Source organism: Bos indicus, chromosome 2 (assembly GCF_029378745.1).
Source record: "Bos indicus isolate NIAB-ARS_2022 breed Sahiwal x Tharparkar chromosome 2, NIAB-ARS_B.indTharparkar_mat_pri_1.0, whole genome shotgun sequence".
Taxonomy (NCBI): Eukaryota; Metazoa; Chordata; class Mammalia; order Artiodactyla; family Bovidae; genus Bos; species Bos indicus.
In genome coordinates, this window is record NC_091761.1 from 24198153 (window position 1) to 24206679 (window position 8527).

Below are 8527 nucleotides of genomic sequence, written 5' to 3' on the forward strand. Positions count from 1 at the left end.
CCTGGCTGAGTAAATATTAAACTTAAATTCAGCTACGCCTTTGGTTAGCAGGTCAGGGCTTGAGACTTTGCCTCCCATGATTCCCCTCAGGTTCTTCGTTTGAGAGTGGGGGTGGGGAGGAAAGCAGAGAATGCAGCCTAGGAGACAGGGAGACTCCAGGGACGCTGACGAGGCGGAGACCTAGTCAAGCCGCTCAGCAGATCTGTTACTAAACCTCGTACACACAGTTACCATTCCAACTGGTTAAATATTAACCTGTGGTGCTGTTCCTGCCGTTCGGCGTTAATTAGACATTGTTTAAATGAATAATTCTGAGAGTCACCTGCCAGGAAGGCCACCTTGGGTAAAGCAAGGGTTTCTCTATTCTAAGAAGCCAGACACTTGACAGTCACAAATGAAGAACACAAAAAGGTTTTAAGGGGCAGCGGGGATGTCACTGGACTTAGTCCCAGTTTTCTTATTTTAACTGGAACACTGGCCAGAGGACCTAAGTGAAGAGCGCCGCACCTGCCAACCGCATGGGCCCATCACCCTGTGCTCCCAGGACCGCGGCAGACTTTGATGACCTGAACATGCTGAGAACTGAGGACACTGGGCAGGGCTGGCTGACCGGGCCCTTTAATGAGCTGCTATTACTGCAGGAGCTGTTGTGTGAACTGATTTAGATCTCTTAGGAAGCGTGGGGTCTAACACAGAAGGGGTAGAGGCTGTGAAAAGTAGAGAGTAAGGGACTGAGCCCAAGGGCACACCCCGGCCTGGCTGCTCAAGGAGGCTGGTATTCGGAGTACAGGGAGTGAGACTCCTGGCCAGTGTCCATGCATCCTTCTGGAAACAGTACCCTGTTTTTACCCTAGTGAACTACCGTCTGTCCTCGGTCAATCAAGGTGCCTTGCTCACCCCCAGCCACGGACAGGTCTCTCACTCAAGCTGGGTTATTTATATGTTTTCTCTCCAGAATCTGACTTTTGAACAAAGTGACAAAATGACACTAGAGTTGCTTTCTCCTACTAAGATAGCAGCCATCGATTCTGCTGCTTGGGGCACGCTTCTGCTCTAACTTCATAATTTCTGCATGTTCCAAGTCTACTTTTTTAACTTTCCTTTCTGTTCTGGGAGTTACTCCACAGTCATCACATAAATGCCTTTTCTGTTTCTTAGTCCAAATTTGTTTCTCTTGCTTGACAAATAAAAAACAGAGTTGATACACTATGGAAATATGTATACCTTTAGATTCAGAGAAGAAAATGGCAACCCACTCCAGTATTCCTGCCTGGAGAATCTCATGGACAGAGGAGCCTGGCGGGCTCCATGGGGTTGCAAAAGAGTCAGACATGACTAAGCGACTGAGTACACACACGTATATATCCCCAGTATGAATGGATTACCCATGCCCCGGCCAAACTTGATTTTGGATCAAGTTGGATAAATCTCAAATCATTCTAGTTAACAGACATTTTAATATCCAAAAAATACACTTTAATTACCTCACAATGATCTCCAGTAGATAAAAGAAGTTATAAGATCAGTTGTCATAAGTGAGCAAAAATACATAAAATTTGGCCACAGGGAGATTTCTGGATCCTTTGACATTCAAATGAACATAGACTCATGTTTATGCATCACTGGAGTCTATAGCTACAGCTTTATTTCAGTCCTGGAATATTGATAATAGTCATAGGTCAATTTATGAGGTTTTATAATAAATTTTTTCCCAGACCAAGCAATACCTCAGTCACAGTCCTTACTCATCAGTCATCCCTATAAAAAAGAAAGCAATGAAGTCGGGACCAGGCCTGCCCAGTTAATTAAGTCCTGAATTGCCTCACAGGGTAACCTTCCCAGCAGAGCTCTAGGCAATATAACCTGGGGGTAAGGAGAACAGAAATTCCATTTCCCACTGAGTCACTTAGCACAGCATCTTGAGTAACTTACTCAACCACCCTGGGTTCCACTTACCTGAGATACAGAATGAGGATGAGGAAATGAGAATACCAAGTACATACATAATTTGAAAGAATGAAGGAGAGACTAGTGACACTATGACAAAAGATTAAAAGAAGCCACAGTAACCTCTTCCGTCAGGGTTATACACAATCAGAAATGTAAATATGCCTCATATGAGTATTCACCTTTTCTACAAACCTTTTTCTCCACAGAGACAATTAAGATTTTCATTACTCAAAAGACAGAAGGCTGAGATTTTAACAACTTCATTTCATTGGTTCAGACACTTATTCATCCACATTTTAACATTTCTGAAATCTGGATGTGTCTTAAAATTCTTATTTCCACATCACTGAAGTAGGTATGCATCTTATAATTCATGGCATCTTAAATTTACTGACACAGCATTTCTTTTTTTGCTTATACAGATAGATCTACATAGACTTAACTCCTTCCAGTAAATGGCTTGCTGAAGGGATTGTGGTGGCCCTGCTGGCTTTGGAACCTTGAACTTCTGTAAGAGGTTGACATTCAGAGATAACCAGAAGCACCCCTTATCCACTAGCACAGATTCATTTAGGACAGAGTTTGACTGGTGGGTGCTTTAATAAGAAGACACACAGAACTCTGTGAGACCATCTAGCTGAATGGGGGTTGGAGGAAAGCTGTCAGGAAGACTTTGTGGGAGAAGTGATATCTTTGCTGAGAATGAAAGAGAGGGTCAGAGTCATCTAGAACAAAGCTACTCAAAGTATCTGCTAAGTCTATATGTTAACAGTCTTCCCTGAGTAGTTACAGAAATTGAGAAGTAAACATTTAGAAACTTTTATAACATTTGGGGAAAGTCATTTTATGTCTGTTGAATCTAATTATTAAAAATTGGGGAGTGTACTTTGTTCTAAAAATTTTAGTTTTCCTGGTAATTAATTTTATTGTATTTTATTTAAAATATCAGTCAGGACAGATTGGAAATTTAAAGAAACAAAGCTAAAAACCACCTGGCTTTTCCTTATGGATCTTGGAGGAACACTGTGTTCAAGGAAGCGATGAGGAAAGACTTCAGAGACGTAAGCAGCATTTGTGAAATTCTGGATAAGAGAGAGGTTGAGATTAAGAGAGTGAGGTGGGCGCAAGGGATGACCATTTGTGTAAAATTTCACATGAGGGTTAAGAAATTGTAAAAATACAGACCAACAAAAATGTTACAAGCTGGTAGTATCTACATGGTAGTATTTCAAAGAATTTTCATAGCCTTAATTTTAAACTTCTTCACCACTACAGAGCATCCTGTGGCGGACATGCTTTGATTTTGCCTATGCAGCATCTGTTCTCCTTCCAGGGGGTGTAGGACTTAGACTAGACCAGTGGGCCTCCCTCCCTGGGACTTGGAAGAACAGAAGTACAGCAACATCAGCCCCCAAGAAGCCCGCCCGCTTTGTTCTGTTCCCTCAGGAGCTGCAGAACTGTCAGAGGGGAACCAGCTGGTAGTACTATCTGAAAGCCGGGTTCTGAGAATTTCTTCCAAATGCTTAAAGGATGCATTGAGAGCGAACATGTTTTTCTACCTATCTTCCTGGCTTAGCTGTCAAGCATTTTATATCACGGGGGAAGCTTTACAGAAAATTCACATGAAGAGTGAACTTTTATGTAGAAAACAATGCGCTTATGTGAAGTGTGAGTGTGAAGGTCGCTCAGTCATGTCCGACTCTGTGACCACATGGACTGTAGCCCGCCAGGTTCCTCTGTCCATGGAATTCTCCAGACAAGTATACTTGAGTGGGTTGCCGTTTCCTTCTCCAGGGGATCTTCCCAACTCAGGGATAGAACCCAGGTCTCCCACATTGCAGGCAGATTCTTTACTGTCTGAGCCACCAGGGAAGCCCAAACATACTGGAGTGGGTCACCTATCCCTTCTCCAGGGGATCCTCCTGACCCAGGAATCAAACCGGGGTCTCCTGCACTGCAGGTGGATTCTTTACCAGCGGAGCTACCAGGGAAGCCCAAAGCACTTATAAGGAGCTTTGATTTTCCCTGTTTACTTACTTTGGCTGGCTTGGTATACTGAAGGTTGGGTAGTTTTATAAGATTTCGAGAAGATGAGTTCAGGAATCCCAAGTGAAGATCGCATCTGGACTTCTTGCTGATGGTTTCAGATGTGAGACATCTGATTTACCAGACACTAAGTGAAGCAGACACATCACAACACCTGCCTGATCCAATTCTTTCAGTGTAGGGTCATCTGGGACTGGATTCTGTTGATGCCACATAGATTTCATCTCCCTATAAAACTCTCTCCACTGGAGAACACTTAAAAGGAATAAAGATCAGGAAGCCACCTAAAATAGGGACTCCAGCTTCCACTAGCCAGGCCTGGGAGAGGGAGCAAGCAGAGAGAGTCCAAAACAGAGAAAGCCCATACTATTGGACTTACCAGGAGACGGGACTGTTTACCTGGGCAATGGAATAGAGCGTCAGTCCATCCAGCTATTTGGGACATGATTCCCATACAACGAGTCCCTTTTCAATAGGGTGTAATATGTTTCTACTGCCCAAGAATTAAGGTGTTGAAAATTATAACCCCCATTTCTTAGTTTAGGGATATTCTTTCAGTATCATTTAGTTTCTGCATCACAACAGGAGCTACAGAGCTGGGGAGCAATATCTACATGCTTCCCAGAGTGGAAGCACATATCCACTTCCAGGTTCCTAGGGGGAACATCAGAATGGAGAAAGTGCCCACCATTAACTCTTATGACTTGTAAAACTGAAGCCTCAGTTCTAATTTTCTGTTAGAATCATAAAGAGGGCTTCCCTGATGGCTCAGTGCTAAAGAATCTGCCTGCAATGTAGGAGACCCTGGTTTGACCCCTGGGTTGGGAAGATCCCCTGAAGAAGGGAATGGCAACCCACTCCAGTATCCTTGCCAGAAAAATTCCATGGACAGAGAAACGTGGTGGGCTACAGTCTGTGGGGTCACAAAGAGTCAGACATGACTAAGCATGATGATAGAGAATCATAAAGATCTGTCAGGATAGAAAACAAAATCAAGTAATTGTTCAGTGAAAGAGTGCTAAATGATCAAGTGAGTCTCCCATAGTCCTGTTAGTTTCATCCAGAAAATAAATATGTCTTAAAAACATTGCCTGAGATCGTTATAAGAAATAACAAAAGTAACTTACAGGCCCTAGATGAGAAACTCCTTAAAACATGCTGATGAAATGAAGATATGTCCTTCCTCCCAAGGAAAGGAGCTTTAGGAGGACATTCCTTCATTCAGTCATTGTACAAATGATTATTTAGTATATACTGTGTTTCAGGGACCAATTAAGTGAGGAGAATACAGCAGTGAACAAAAAAGACAAAAACCTCTGCCCTCAGGGAGCCTATATTCTAGGGGAGAAAGAGATAATAAACAAATAAGTAAAAGTGCAGAGAAAATGAAGGTGCCGACAAATAACAAATGTTGGTGACAATGTGGAGAAAAGGGAACCCTCATACACTGGGAGGGGGATAATCGGTGCATCCACTGTGGAAAACAGCACAGAGGTTTCTCAGAAAACTAAAGACAGAACTGCCATGAAAGTGAAGCGAAAGTGTTAGTCGCTCAGTCATGTCCGACCTTTTGTAGCCCCATGGACTATAGTCTGCCAGGCTCTCTGTCCATGGAATTCCCCAGGCAAGAATTCTGGAGTGGGTAGCCAATCCCTTCTCTAGGGGCTCTTCCTGACCCAGGGATTGAACCTGGGTCTCTAGAACTACCACATGACCCAATAAATCCACTCCTGGGTATACACCCCAAAAGCCCCTACTAACTCAAAAAGGTACGTGCACCCCAATGTTCATAGTGGCATTATTTACAATAGCCAAGACACAGAAGAAATGTAAGTGTCCATCAACAGATGAATGGATAAAGAAGATGAGGTACATATAAACAACAGAATACTATATTTAGCCATTGAAAATGCAATTTTGCCATTTGTGGCATCATAGATGGACTTGGAAGAGATTATGCTAAGTGAAACAAGTCAGAGAAAGACAAATAAGATATGATGTCTCTGATATGTAGAATCTAAAAAATACAGCAAACTAGTGAATATAACAACAACAAAAAAACAGATTCACAGATATAGAGAACAGATCAGAGCTTACCAGTGGGGAGAGGGGTGGTTGGGGCAATATAGGAGTAGAGGGAAAACAGGTTATTATGGAGTTAAATGAAATCATGTTGTATGAAACTGTTGAAAATTATAAAGTCCTATAGAATTTTAAGAATCATTTTTTTTTAAATGCCACCATCTAGGTGGTGCTGTTAAAGTCTCTGCAACTAGAGAATATTGTGCTTAGTGAAATAAGTCGGATAAAGACAAATTCTGAATAGTGTCAGTTATTTGTGGAATCTAAAAAACAACACAAATGAATGTATATGCAAAACACACAGACTCAGATATCTGGTTATCAAAGGAAGAGGGAATGGAGGAGAAGCAAAATTACAAGTATGGGATTAAGAGATACAGTCTACTATGTGTAAAATACAAGCAACAAGGAAATACTGTAGAGCACAAGGAATTATAGCCATTATCTTATAGTAACTTTCAATGGAGTATAATGTAAAAATACTAAATCACAATGCTGTACACCTGAAACTAATATTGTAAATCAACTACAATTTTTTTTTTGAAATGGAGGTGCCAGGGAGTTAGGAAGTATGGAACTCTCTGTGGCAGTGACATTTGAACAAAGACCTAAGAACATGATGGAATAAACATATAGCAGCTGGGAGAGAACGTCTCAAAGAACGAGTCTGGAAAATCAACATCAATATTTAATCAAGTCCAAGATGACCCTTTAGGTGTGAATCTCACAAACTTCCCTGGTGGTTTAGCAGTAAAGAATCCACATGCAATGCAGGAGATGCGGGCTCGGTCCCTGGGTCAGAAAGATCCCCTGGAGAAGGAAATGACAACCCACCCCAGTATTCTTGTCTGGGAAATCCCACGGACAGAGGAGCTTGGCAGGCTACAGTTTACGGGGTCACAAGAGTTGGACACGACTTAGCGACTAAACCACCACAGCACCCTCACAAACTCTGTGACAGACATTCATGTCTCTTCTCCATGCTCAGAGGCAGATAGCCCTGGAAGGCAGAGACTGGAATGTGTGGGGTAGATCTCACCCTACTGTCTCTAGGTTCATACTGGCCACACGTGTCTTCACCAAGTTCCAACCCCGTGTGCCCCTCTCTGCCCCACTCTTGCTTCCATCTCATTCCTCTTTTTTTGTTTTAAGCAGCAAGGACAGATTTTAATTACTAATATACTATCACAACAGGAAAAAGAGTCCCATGTGAACTGAGCCGAACAACTGCAGAAGTGACTGGGCTTTTTTTTCTTTTCTGTTGAGATATAATCCCTCTTTCTTTTTAAAGAAAAGCCACAGCCAACCTTTAATTGTTGCTTTTGGGTGGAAAAGTGATACTTTGGATCAGGGAAGGGAAAAGTTTTAAACAGAATGCACAAAGTTGAGAGCTTCTGAACATACTGTCTTCAAGTAATCTCTTGAGATCTATTAACTGAATAGACAGAAAGGAAATTAGGGTTGGGAAGGTGGAGTTGGATGCAGTGTCCCATGTCTTTTTATATGTTCTAGATGGACTAGCTTGGCTAGTAAAAGTCAAATGCTGTAAGGTTATTGCCTTTCAAGTCAGTCCTAAGAAAACACACTGTCAGAAGTGGTGTGTTCCAGATGTGGTAGACAAGAGGGAGAAGCTAGGGATGGGCGGCTCTATTTTCTGGATTCTGACCTGTTTGTAATCTGTTGTTATGGGTTCTTCAGATTTGAATAAGTCTCTGGGCTCAGCACTGTGAATCACAGGTTTCTAGGTTCCCCTAGGGAAATAGCCTTATTTCTTGTGATGCTATTTGCCTAGTAATTTATAATTTTATTTGTTCTAGTAAGCAGCTGAAGTTCAGCACGTTCTTATTCATTTTGTACAATAGGCACTAAATGACTCTGAATGCCAAGCACCTAATCAGCTTAAGAAAACCTTCATGCTGGCCAGAAGTTTGTGCTTTTCTGATATGCTGAATTTACCCATGATCGAATCTAAATGAGAAAGTCAGTTCTTTCTTGTCTAACTTATCTCAGGGAATGAGGTGAAGCAGCCCAAGGCTTTCAGGAAGGTCCTTCCTCATATGAGGTCTTATCAGATGTCTTTTATACTGGGGCTGAGAGTAGGGAGAAAAGGGGAAATTACAGAGGCTTAAAATGAAAATCCACTTTAGAGATCAGCTGACTCATGGTCAAATTTTGTTGTTGTTGCTGTTTAGCAGCAAAATTATATTTTGTTAAGCCAAAGCTGAGCTCAGTTCTCAAGCAGGCTGGATGCAGACTGCAGCAGAATCACCATCTATACTGACTCTGCTGCTGCTAAGTTGCTTCAGTTGTGTCCGACTCTGTGCAACCCCATAGACGGCAGCCCACCAGGCTCTGCCGTCCTTGGGATTCTCCAGGCAAGAACACTGGAGTGGATTACCATTTCCTTCTCCAATGCATGAAAGTGAAAAGTGAAAGTGAAGTCACTCAG